Below are 13,641 nucleotides of genomic sequence, written 5' to 3' on the forward strand. Positions count from 1 at the left end.
TGGTGCAACTCACCATTATAGTTTGAAGACCATGATTTTTCATTGGGGAAGCGCCCCTATGGTGCAACTCACCATTATGGTCTAAAGACCATGATTCTTCATTAGGGAAGCGCCTCTATGGTCTGATGACAATGATTCTTCATTGGGGAAGCGACCCTATGGTTGGATGACTATGACTCTTCATTGGGGAAGCGCCCCTATGGTCGGATGACCATAATTCTTCATTGGGGAAGCACCCATATGATCTAAAGACCATAATTCTTCATTAGGGAAGCGCCCCTATGGTCGGATGACCATGATTCTTCATTGGGGGAATCGCCCCTATAGTCGGATGACCATGATTCTTCATTAGGGAAGCGCCCCTATGGTTGGATGACCATGAATCTTCATTGGGGAAGCGCCCCTATGGTTGGATGACCATGATTCTTCATTGGGGAAGCATCCTTATGATCTAAAGACCATAACTCTGCATTGGGGAAGCGCCCCTATGGTCGGATGATCATGATTCTTTATTGGGGAAGCGCTCCTATGATCGAATGACCATGATTCTTCATTGGGAGAAGCGCCCCTATGATCGGATGACCATGATTCTAAGTAGGGGAAACATTCCATATACTCGCAACGTAAGAGATGCCTTGCCTTTATTGATTTCATGATCATGATAAAATTGAGGACAATAAATTCTTGAGAAAAGCTAAATCTCTATTGATAAAATTTCCTCAAATTTTTTGAGTTCCATAATCTGGGTATAGGTACTCCCTCCAAAGTCTCCAAATGGTAGGCTCCTGAAGTAACCTATTTGGAGATTCTGTATGGTCCTTCCCAATTGGGTGATAACTTCCCCATAGCTCTAGGGTCAGATGCTTCCATTTTTCTCAACACTAGATCCCCAGGATGATAAACCTTTACTTTTACTCTTGTGTTGAAATGGCGAGCTGTTCGCTGCTAATGGGTTACATTCCTCACTTGTGTTGTTTCCCTAATTTCATCCAGTAAGTCTAAATTTTCCCTTAACTCCTCATCATTGGTATCTGGGTTGTACAGCTATACTCTGAGAGAAAATTCCCCTATCTCCACTGGGATAACTGCCTCTGTCCCATATGTCAACCTAAAGGGTGTTTCCCTTGTTGCCAGTCTGGTGGTGGTCCGATAGGCCCAAAGTATGTTTGGTAATTCTTCTGCCCATAACCCTTTTGCTGCATCCAACTTCTTCTTGATTCCATCCAACAAGATTTTGTTTGTTGTCACTGTGAAGCCATTGGAGTGTGCTACCAAGGTTTTGCGCAGCTCAATTTCAAATTGATCACTAAATTCTTTGAACTTATGTTCAAATTATTTCCCGTTGTCTGTAATGAGAATCCTTGGTATCCCATATCTATAAATGACTGAATGTAGAAAAAAATTCCATACATTAGCTGCCATGGTCATAGCAAGGGCCTCTGCTTCAACCCGTTTAGTAAAATAATCCACCACCACTACTACGAATTGCCTTCCTCCAGACGCTTTCGGGAATGGTCCCAGGATATCCATACCCCATTGAACAAATGGTAATGGACTTGAGATACTTGTCAGCTCTGTTGCTGGCTGGCGAGTGATCGGGGCAAAGGTTTGGCATATTGCGCATTTGCATACGAAGTCCATTGCTTCTTTGCGTAAATGTGACCAAAAGTATCCTTGCCTAATGATTTTATGTGCCAATGCCCCTCCACCTAAGTGTTGCCCACAAATTCCTGTATGAACTTCTCTGAGGACATATTCAGCATTTGATGGTCAGAGACATTTCAAATAGGGCATTGAATATGCCTTCTTATATAATACTCCTCCAATCATGGTGTACTGAGCTGCTCTCATTCTGATCTTCCTAGCCTCATCCTTATCTTCTGGCAACGTTTCTTGGGACAAATACGCCATAATGGGATTCATCCAGCAGGGTTCATGATCAATGAGCATCAAATCTTCATTTTCTCTTATGCTCGGTGTTTGGAAAATATTTATATACACTGCTCGGTTCAGATCTTGAAAATCTGACGTAGTTAAGTGTGACAACTCGTCAATGGTATTCTCTGATCGAGGAATTTGGTGTATTTGAAAAGATGTGATCCCCGTGATCAGTTGGCGCACCTTTTCCAAATACTTAGCCATGTGCTCATCTTTGGCTTCATACTCCCATTTCACCTGATTGACGATCAACTTAGAGTCACTATACACGACGAGATTTGTTATCATAAGGCTCTTCACCAAATTTAACCCTGCTATTAATGCTTCATATTCTACTCCATTATTAGTGCTTTGTATCATGAAACCTCTTGGACTGAACAACATCAACCTTGCTCCACACCCTGCTCTATTGAGGATCCATCTACGAACAACATCCACAGATCCTCGGATGCTCAGTTTTCTTCATTCTCTATAGGTATGGTATCTCCCTGTAGTGTTCCTTCTACTATAAAATCCGCCAATGCCTAGGCCTTTATCACTGTGCATGGCTTATAGTGCAAATCAAACTCACCCAATTCAACCGACCATGCCACTATCCAAGCTGAATGATCGGGTTTCGCTAATATCTTTTTCAAGGGTGGGTTTGTCAATACCTCAATGGTGTAAGCCTGGAAATACGGTCTTAGCTTCCTTGCTGCCTTACCAATGCAATGGCGCATTTCTCAATATTACTGTACCTTGTCTCTGCATCCACCAATACCTTGCTCACATAGTATATCGACTTCTAAAGCCGACCATTACTCTTTATCAAGACAGTACTTATAGCCTTTGTGGTAATTGCCATATAAAGTTGGAGCACATCCCTGGGTTCTGGCTTTGCTAGTAAGGGTGGGTCGGTCAGATATCCTTTCAGATCAACAAAAGCCTTCTGACATTCTTCTATCCATTCGAAAGTCAATTTGACTCCTTTGGTCTGCCGCTCCCTTGCTCGATTTTTTAGGGTTTTAAAAAATGGGAGACACCGATCACCAGATGTTGAAATGAATCTTCCCAAGGCTGCTACCCTTCCTATTAATTTTTGTACCTCTTTTACCCTTCCTGGTGGTGGCATGTCTAGTATAGCTTTTATCTTAACTAGATTTGCCTCTATGCCCCTCACTGAGACCATAAAACCCAAGAATTTCCCCGTTGTTACCTCAAAAGCACATTTCGCAAGGTTGAGCATCATTTTGGTCCTTCTTAAAACGTGAAAAGCTTCCTAGAGATCAGAAACATGGTCGGATGCCTTTATGCTCTTTACTAGCATATCGTCTACATAAACCTACTTGTTATGGCCAATTTGTTCTCGAAAGATGAGGTTCACGAGACGTTGATAGGTGGCTCCAGCATTCTTCATCTCTTCCGACCATGAAGGAAGTTTTCACGATATCTGGTTTATACATTTTAATTTGATTATATTCCGAATAGGCATCCATGAAACTTAGCTTTTGATGGCCTACTGTGGCATCTATCAACAAATCAATATGAGACAAAGGATAATAGTCTTTAGGGCATGCTTTATTTAAATCGATAAAATCGATACACATGCGGCACTTGTCATTACTCATAGGCTCCATTACTACATTGGAAAGCCATTATGGATATATTGATTCCTCAATGAATCCTGCTTCCAATAGCTTGTCTGCCTCTTCCTACATCTTTACCTGTCGCTCTGAAGCAAAATTCCTCCTCTTCTGAAATACAGGCTTTGCTCTGGGGTAGACGTTTAGCTTATGTTCTGCCAGCTCTCTATCTATTCCTGGCATATCTGTAGCTAACCATGCTAACACGTCTGCATTTTCCCTTAAGAAGCTTATCATCCTTCCCTTTGATTCGCCAGACAGTTTGGCTCCAATCTGCACTGTTCTGCTTGGATCACCTTCATGAATCTCAATCGAGAGTAATTCTTCTACAGGCTCCAATCTTTCTTCATCAGTATTCTCCCGAACATCCTCCAAAGTAACATTAAATGTTTGTGGACTCTTCCCCTTGACCCTTAGGTACGTCTCGTAACACTTACGTGACGCCTTCTAGCTTCCTTTGCATTCTCCCACGCCATTCTTCGTAGGAAATTTCATTACGAGATGTGGGGTGGAGACTATGGCCTACAAAACGTTTAGGCTTGGTCTGCCGAGAATTCCATTATCGTTAGAGTTAACTTTCACCACCAGGAAAGTCATCATAACAGTGGATAGTTGGGGTTTCGTTCCTGCAGTGACTAGAAGCTCAATAGATCCTTCCAGCTGCACAAGAGCTCCATTGAATCCATATAGGGGGGAATCTATCTTTTTCAAAATCTCAGGAGTTAACTGCATCTTCAGGAAGGCATCATAATACAGGATGTTTATAGAACTCTCGTTATCCACTAATATGCGAGCCACTGAACAATTCGCGACGATCATCTTCACCACTAATGCATCATCATGTGGTGACTGAATGTCGACTAGATCTTCGTCTGAAAATGTGATCTGATGCTCTGCCTTTCTTTTCTTACTTACTGTCTCTGTTAGGCCCACCATCTATGCATGATTTTTCCTTGAGTTTGAGGATTCTCCTCCTAACCCAAGACCTCCAAAAATGGTTGTGATCTCCCTAATAGGTTGATTCTCTAAATGTCATGCTCGGATGCTTGGACTTTCTTCTCCCCGAGCAGACATCTTTCCTTTATCCTCCACCTTCTGCTCTCGGTTTTCCTATTTGTTGGTTTCTCCTCTTTCTCTCTTCACGAATTTATTCAATCTACCCCTTTGGATTAAGGCTTTGATCTCATCCTTCAATTGTCTACATTCTTCAGTATCGTGCCCATGGTCCTGATGAAACCTGCAATATTTATTTTTATTGCGTTCACTAACAGGCTTGACCATCTTGGTCGGCCATCGTAATGTCAGTCGATCTTTAATTTTGTTTAGTATATAGGCTCGCCTATGCATGAGGGGTGTGTAAGATGAGTATGGCTTCAGATCACTTCTCGGCACCCATGCACGTTGCTCCCTTTTCCTTTTTCACATGCTCTGCTCTCTTTTCTCCACCATCCTATTACCGCTGATTGGTTGTTTCTTTCTGTTGAGTACCTTCTTCTCACTTCTTGACTTTTTTTGTTGTTCTGCAGTAAGTACCTCCACCAGGTTGATATGCTTTTCACACCGCGAATAGAGGTCATACATGTCAGTTGGTTCTTCCATGATCAGAGATTCCTTTAATTTTCTGTCTCTGATTCCACTTCTGAGAGCCTAGAATTTTACCATGGGATCCAGGTCTCGTACTTCCAAAGCCTCCTTATTGAATCTGGTAAGAAACTCCCTGATTGACTCTCCTAGTTGTTGCCTGATAGCTAACAAGTTTGCTGCAGTCTTCTTGTGAATCTTGCTGCTAATAAAATTAGCCAAGAAAGCTCTTCCTAGATCTATGAAGCTAGTCAGCAATCGAGGCTCAAGGTGTGAGAACCATTGCCTCACTGATCTTTTCAGAGTAGATGGAAATGCTCTACACAGGATTGCATTAGAAGCTCCATGTAGATACATCAGCAGTTTAAAAGTTTCCAGATGATCTTCTGGATCCGCCGTTCTGTCATACTACTCTATCGGCGGCATCTTGAAACCTTTCGACAATTGTTCTAACCTAATCTGATCTATGAAGGTTAGATCTGTTGTAAATTGTATGACCTAATTTGACTTAGAACCTTTCTTCAGAACTTCTTCCTGCAGCTCTATTACTTTCTCGTTTAGAGCCTACTCTCCTTTTGTCATATGCGATCTAGGTTTCTTGTTGTCACCTCGTACATCCTTTGCTGGATCGCGTACATAGTTAGCGTTGCTGTGATTTTCACTGTGCTCCAAAGACGCGATCCGTTCTTGATCCAGTTCTGGTGGAGGAATCTTTGGAGGAATCCCTTGCAAAATAGTACACTGCTAGTTCATCATTTCCTCCATCTGATCTTTCCATCTCGTTTGCATCACCTCAAATTGCTCCACTGTAACATAGCGTGGTGGGTCTCCAGTGGTTCTTTTCTACGAATTTCCTTTCGCTGGATTATTCTCCTCTGAGATCACATCATCCTCTCGCTCTTCGTGAACTCTCTCGATTTGCGGATCTTGTGCGTTTGCTGTTGTGACAGCAGCATTGAACGCCTTCGCGGTTTTTGATTGATTTCGTGTGTTTGTCATCGTGGATCTCCGTGGATTTGAATCTCAAATTCCCACAGAAGATGCCAAAAATGTTATGCAAAAGAAGTTGCAGGCGTTCTTCGATAACACTTCAATTCGAGGATTGGAGATCCAGAGAACTCAATCAGTTCAATTGGTTCTGATTCGAATCAGAATACAAGAAAAAGAATAAAAGTAGAGAACTGAGATCCAGTTCCGTTTCAGGCGAGAGAGTTCTTGGGAGAGAAAAAGCGTTTCTCCCTTTTGATCCCGCTCCTCCTATTTACAGCTTTTTCACAGGTTCAGTTATCTTATTATCTTTCCAAGAATACCCTTCTAGAATCTTGATTTTCTGCTCCTAGGCTCACGTGGATCGGGTTGCAGTAGATCTTTTTCCTCAACCTTCTTGTCACCACTTTCCTTTTGATTTCTTCTTGCCACATGTTTTCATAGGATTGAACAATGAGAAGTTGTTCGTATCAAGTGTTTCTTGACTAAATTCAAATAGGTGGAGCATTTTCTTCGACATTTGTCCGTTAATTGACTGATGTTACCCAGAAGTCCTGGTAATTATCGAAATCTTTCGATCATATCTAAGATGGTTTTTGGGTCAGTTAACTGATGACCATATCAGAGCCCGCGTTGAATAAATTCCATTAAAATAATCAGTCAAGTGCCAACAAATAAATTGAAGAAAAGTAGAAAACCAGGAAATAGTCTTGTTGAGAAACGACTCTCTCTGTCTATATATTATAGTCATAATTAAGTCACTAGCTATTAGAACACTATTATTATATTTTGGGATTTTTGTTCGCTGCTGTGCCATTGTGCGGTGCAGCAGCGGACATGTGTGCATAGGGGGCTCTACTGTGCACACATGGTCGCTGCTATGTTGCACGATGCGCACAGCAGTGCCTCCAGTTTTGGAGCGGATAAAAATCCTATATTTTGGATGAAATCACACATACACGAATTTTTATCCTCTTTTGTTATTGTACGGTGCAGTAATGCATCGTGCGACAGCTACAAAGGCCATGTGCATCATGTGGGGTCCGTTATACCACATGACCTCTACAACACCGCATGATACAGTACTGCACCTTCAGTAACAGGAGGTGATAAAGATCCCACGTACATATGCCCCTGCCCATTAATTATAGAGTAGTCCTTTTATGACTTTCTCTCCGTTGACGCAACCCAGTCAATTTTATATTTCATCGTCATCTCCTCCGCTTGTCTCCCTTGTCTATTCCTCTATACATATAGGGAAAGTTGTTTGAAGAAGGAGCATAGCTTTAATTCTCTCATAATTCACAAAAGAAATCTGTAGATCCTAACAGCAGAGAGAGAGAGAGAGAGAGAGAGGTCGGTAGTGGTGGTGGTGGGCATGGCTGGACTGCAAAGGTCTACAATATCGTTTAGGAGGCAAGGTTCGTCGGGCTTGGTATGGGATGACCCAATCCTGTCAGGGGACGTAAATCAGATGAAGAAGAAAGAAGGAAAAGAATTCGGGGAATTGAGGACAAGCAGGAACCACTCGATCAGTAGCGGAGGCGGCAGCGGACGTGGATACCGGACAGAAAGGATGGTGTCACCTTCCATCGACCCGCCTTCTCCTAAGGTGTCAGGGTGTGGATGCTGTGCAGTGTTTGGAAAGCCAGAGACTACGGCCAAAAGACGCTCCTAATTTTTATTTTTATTTTTTCATGTTTTTTTCTGGTTATTGGCAGTCATCAATGTTCTCCGGAGATCAATCAGTAGTCTAGTCTCTTCCCTTCTTTGGTTCTCTAAGCATATATTATATAGATCAAGTCAGTTCATCTTGTAGTTACTTAACTACATGAGATGAGAGGGAAGTCCACATATAGATACACCAATACCATCTTTTTAGTTCTGTTATTGTTTAATTTGTAGTTTTTGTTGCATACTCTTGCTTGTAACTCTTGTGCATATGGGTTTCTTTGTTTGTTTGGATGCTGAGAACTGAGAAATGATTTTGATGTATAAAACCAAAATCAAAGCTCAAGTTAAGGCTGTGTGTGTGTGTCCGTGTTTTGTGCAGCATTGACCATTGAATTCCGATCAACTCGAGGGTTTCATGTGCCACCGGCGCATGTTAGCTGACGTATTGGAGCAGTTTAACCCTAACAATTTTATTTATGTGAAAAACGATAGGTTGGGCAGGTCACCCACTTTAGGTATGTAGGCCGCTTCGACCAATGGACAAGGTCGGTTGGGGGTGTGTGGGAAATTTTTATCCTCTCAATTACGCTGTCCGTACTTGACGTCAAGTATATCTAATAGAGGGAGGTGGACCCCATCTCAGGCAGTGTGTTCGGGCAGGGGTTAGGATAGTTATTTTCTGCCTCCTCTGTTAGATGTACTTGATGTCAAGTACAGGTAATGTAATTGAGAGGATAAAAATTCCGTGGGGGGGGGGGGGTCGGTCCTTTCCAGGGGGAAATACACAAACAAAGGGTGTGCATCACTTTCTTCCTTTTATCTAAGGGAGAGGGATTTAAGTAAGAGAAGAGATTTGTGGACAAGAGGGAAGGGGCATGGCGATGTGTCAAATGGGGGTTTCGATAAGGGTGTTAAATGGTTTGATTTAAGTATAAAAGATTGTTCAATTCAGAGTATGAATTTTCAAGTAGAACCATTTCAAAATTTTTTTATTGGGTAGAAATAGGCAGATATATTAAGGGTAATTAATACATATCACCCCTGAGGTTTGACGAAAGGATATTTTCAGCCCCCAGTTTTGGAAAATTCTGCGTACAACCCTGAGGTTTGCAAACGGTAACAAATAAGCCCATTCCATCAGTTCATGACTAATGCTGTTAAAAATTAGACTTGAATTGATGGAATTGCCCTTCTAAGAAGAACCCAAAAAAAAGAGGTGAATGAACAAAATTACCCTCACAAAGGGAAATCAAGTGTGTAGAACAGATGCAGTTGAGGGATGAAATTGATAGATTAAAAATTGGGCAATTTGGGTAGGTGCACTGGTAATAACTATGTGGGTTTTCACTCCCTTTCACTTGTTTTTGTCCATACTTTCTCCAATTATACCCATCTTCCGACCTCCTCTGCTCTCTAATGGACATAGTGTTCTAAGGGTAATGATTGTACTCATATTGAAATCCACCACTGACTTGGGTATTAGTTTGAATCGTGGCAATCTCAGGAGAAAAGCTCTGGTTTGGGGCGAATTCGGATTTCACTATAGCCTTTGAATCAGTTTGCTTGTTGGATTCCTACAGATTCCATGCTTGTTGCTGTCCTTTCAAGGTTTCTACCTGTTTTCATCGAAACCAAAATCAATTAAGAAGCTCTAAGACCAAAATTAAATGAAACCCATAAATGGAAAGAAGAGAATAGAGAGAATCAGTATACCATAGAAGATGATGATGTAGCAGAAGTCTGAAACATCAAACCAGAAGACATAGCAGATCTTATTTGGGGCTGGAAAGAGAAATTGGAGTTATTTCCCTCGTCATTTTGTACACTTTGCTGAAAGCTACTCTTCCAATTGAATCCCTAGGCAGGCAGGTTCTGACGAATAGAAGGGTAGAGGGAAAGGAAGGAGAGTAAATTAGGATCGGTTCCATGGTGTTCCCTACAAGGATACCTGCAACTCATCTTCCATGGGTTTTATGGATTATATGATTTTATTTGGAGCACAACTTTTCACAAGTTATAGTTGTTGCATTCTTCAACAATCTTGCTGAGAGCGCGCTTTCTTCTTCGTTATTGGTACTTCCCCACCATGAAACCCAAGTAGGAATTAAATTAAGGGTAATTGATGAATCAATGGGGCGCTGGGATGGTTGCAACTCATCTTCCCCAATCGATTTTGGGGAAGGTGAGTTGCAGGTTTTGTTTTTTTTTTTTTGGGTTCTTCTTAGAAGGGCAATTCCGTCAATTCAAGTCTAATTTTTAACAGTGTTAGTCATGAACTGACGGAATGGACTTATTTGTTACCGTTTGCAAACCTCAGGGGGGTACGCAGAATTTTCCAAAACTGGGGGGTGAAAATATCCTTTCGTCAAACCTCAGGGGTGGTATGTGTAAATTACCCATATATTAATATTGTCATGTATTACACAGGGATGGAGAAGAAACTAACTCCAGTATCCATGGATCGGAAGCAAACCATATTGTTGTACACGAAACCGACAATGCCTTCCTAGCCAGGGAGTCAGCCAAGCTGTTTTGCTCCTTTAGAATAAAAGAGAAAATACAATCAGTATAAAGGATGATAAATGATGAATATCATCCAAAATAGGCTTGAGAGTTAAAGGAGGAGAAGCATCACTGTGTTGAAGATAATTCACAATTGCATGCTAGTCCGATTCTACTATCAAATGATTGTAATCTTCAAAAATTCCTTCCAATAACACGGACCGTATAGCAATGGCCTCACCTTCAATTGTAGTATGAAAGTGAAAAGGCATAGACACAGCACGTAAAATATGACCATGATGGTTTCTATAGATCAATCCCAAACCACCTGAATCAGAACTATTTTTGAGACTAACATCACATTTCACTTTCACCCAATTCGGTAGTGGGGGGATCCCATTGCACCGACCGGTCCAAAGGTTGTGTGCTTGCTGTCACAACACTTCCACCATGAATATCAAGCACTAATCTTCTGTATTCTTCATAGGCTTTGGCGGATGATAGAATAACATCTTGAGGACTCCAAGTTTTCCGCCCAAAAATAAAATCACATCTTAATAACCAAATATACCATAAGATAAAGGATGCAAGGGTAATCAGCCTCCTATTTTCCAACTTACCATAAACAAAGAATGACTTCCATTTAAGAATAAAAGATAAAATTTGTATATCATCTTGAGTTGGAACAACATAGCCCATATGTCAAACCTGCCCCTGACTGGCTGGAATTTTGATTGAAGGACAGGAACCCCTGACATGGCATCCCAGCACACTGTGGAGTATCACCCTAGTAATTGAATTTAATGAAGAACCCCAGAGGATGTCCTCCTACATACCTATTAGAAGATGGATTATTGATCCCTGCAGTTGCATTGCCCACATCATCATGTACTGCTTGGACTCCCGGTATTCTCTCTCCTCTCAATGAATGTGGGTCCCACACCTAAAAATAGGTGCAAAAGGCCTTGAGTGGCATGTGGGTGTAAGCCCAAAGAGAAACAGCCTTGCTGAAATCTCTGGGCAATGCAAACATCACCCAGAGACATCGCCCAGAGTGGGAAAATGCATTAATTTATTATACAGATGTGTGGGGACCACCCATATTGGACATTAGCACCCTCCATAAGTTGAAGGGAGTCTGGGGAACCACTTCATACCCTTGGACCCCTGTGGACCCCACCTGAGTGCCCAAAGTGGGCCCCGCAGGGCTTGGAAACCCTGTCTGTGTTGGTCCTGCAGCATTGCTGAATTAGGGACAGTGCTGTGAGGTTATTAGGACCTTGACCCATGTACTACAGATGTAAATGACCATTCTATCCCTAAGCCACAATCTCTGGATGATGCACCGGGACATAGGCCTGAGGCCCAGTGCGAGGCCCAGAGAATTCCAAGTGATGACCAACTGTACACTGAGTCAACCCTGTGAGCCTAGATCAACCCTAGGACATCCAAAAATAGTTTGGAATATTCAATAACATATTTCTAATTTATACTTAGGGTTTGATCCCGCACTCGAGGCCTACTGTCAGACTGCAGCAGAAACTAAAACTACAACTGAGTTCATAGAACCAGACCCAGGTGAGTGAAATGTTATCGTGTATGTACATGTAACAATGTTATTATGTCGGCAATTAATTCTTTAATTATAATGCTTTGTTACTTAATCAAATCCAATTTCATAATTATTACACATCGTGTGACTGTTGATCAACTCCGTTGGACATATCTTGATGATTGTGAATGTTAGACTAGATGTCGTAGCCGGCTTGGAAATGAGGCCTGTGGTAGCCCGTATTATGGGATACGGTTGACACTGCCTGACTCATACGATGCCATATAAACATGGGGTTAGAGATTCATCAACCGTGCTACGCACTCTTGCCAACAGGGGTTAAGGTATTGGATAACTATGAGGACTACCGTAAAACCTCGGGCGTTTATGCTGGGATGCCCCAAGGCAAATATGCTGGGAAGCCTCTAGCAATAAGCTTGGGAAGCACCGGTAGGTGAATCATGGCTATATGCCAAACAAACTTTATCCTCGATCTACATGTTGGGAAGCACCAAAAAGGTGAATTTGATATTAAGTCGGTTATCTCAAAAGTTTAATCTCAAAGGGCCGGTCGGGTTGACCAAGGACTAGTACGCTGGAGCTAACTGGTCCTCTCCGACAACTCAATGGGTGTATTGCGGGAAAGTGTAACCAAACCCACATCAGGGATACATGTATTGGGGATTGTAGTAGCACTAACCTGCCTTAGCTGTATTGATTGGTGGCTAATAAATAATCTAGACTTGCATATCATGTAGGATCATGTGGATTGTGGTTGCATATGCATGCATAATGATATGTTTTACTCACAAGCTCAGTGGGGCTCACACTCTGTTATATATGTTTTCTTTCTATTAGATGATTGTGCAGATAGATGCCACTATGGCATGGAGGCTCATTATGAGGAAGAGAGCCCTTATGGTTATGATGATATTGGTATGGACCCCGACGGAGGTCGAACCGATGATGCGAGTGTTCTTAATGGTTATTGATGAAGACTAGTGAAGGGCGCTCTTGATGCTTTTGTTTTGGGGACTCCATTTTGATTTTTGTTAGGAGTTTATCCCTGTGTTTGTTTCTATTTTAGTTTCTTCTTTTCTTTTTGGGGTTGAGTTGTCTCACCTTGTATATAGTTACTTTTACCTCAGCTTATGTATATGTCAGTTCTTACTGTTCTGTTAGTGGGTGTAAGGGGGAATGGAACAAATCTTAATTATGCATATGTATCACAATCATTTCCCATATCACTACGCTTTCTCTTTCTTTTTTATAATTGTAGATTATCTACAGCACTCTGATCTTACTTGTGGTAATGTTATGGATGTGTGTGTCCGTGAATGTATTAACTGCTTATAGATCCGTGGGATTTGGTGGATTGCCGATATGCAATTTGGGTCACCTACCTAATCCTCCCAGGGGGTGGTTTGGGTGTGACAGAGCTTGGTATCAGAGCGTGAGGCTCTTTCTACATTGACGGGTTGCAGAATAGGAGTAATAAGCTACCAATAATAAAACATGACTTAAAGTAAAAGCTATAAAGGAGGTAGATGTAAATAAAAGATAAATTTTATAATTACATTAACATGAAGATAACTGTGGTCGAGCCACTACAAGGAGTCCGATTGAAAGTACTACTTCTAAAATTTACATAAGCTGACAAAAAAAAAATACATACACCACAAAAAAAAACCCTACATAAACCATAACAAAAAAAAAGTAAGAAAAGATAAAAAGTCATAACTACATCATTTCAGGTCTGACTAAATAGAAGCTGGCGGGGATGCT

The 13,641-nt window shown here is 41.6% G+C and overlaps 1 long non-coding RNA gene across 1 annotated transcript; it reads right to left on the reverse strand.

Annotated features, from left to right (window-relative positions):
- Window positions 1-9,242: 9,242 nt before the first annotated feature.
- Window positions 9,243-9,648, reverse strand: LOC122672749. The gene is made up of 2 exons (XR_006334471.1): window positions 9,516-9,648; window positions 9,243-9,418 (listed from the first exon to the last, which is right to left on the reverse strand). It is a non-coding gene; the product is annotated as an uncharacterized LOC122672749 (long non-coding RNA).
- Between the last annotated feature and the right edge of the window lie 3,993 nt (window positions 9,649-13,641).

The sequence above is a fragment of the Telopea speciosissima genome, chromosome 8 (assembly GCF_018873765.1).
Source record: "Telopea speciosissima isolate NSW1024214 ecotype Mountain lineage chromosome 8, Tspe_v1, whole genome shotgun sequence".
Classification (NCBI taxonomy): Eukaryota; Viridiplantae; Streptophyta; class Magnoliopsida; order Proteales; family Proteaceae; genus Telopea; species Telopea speciosissima.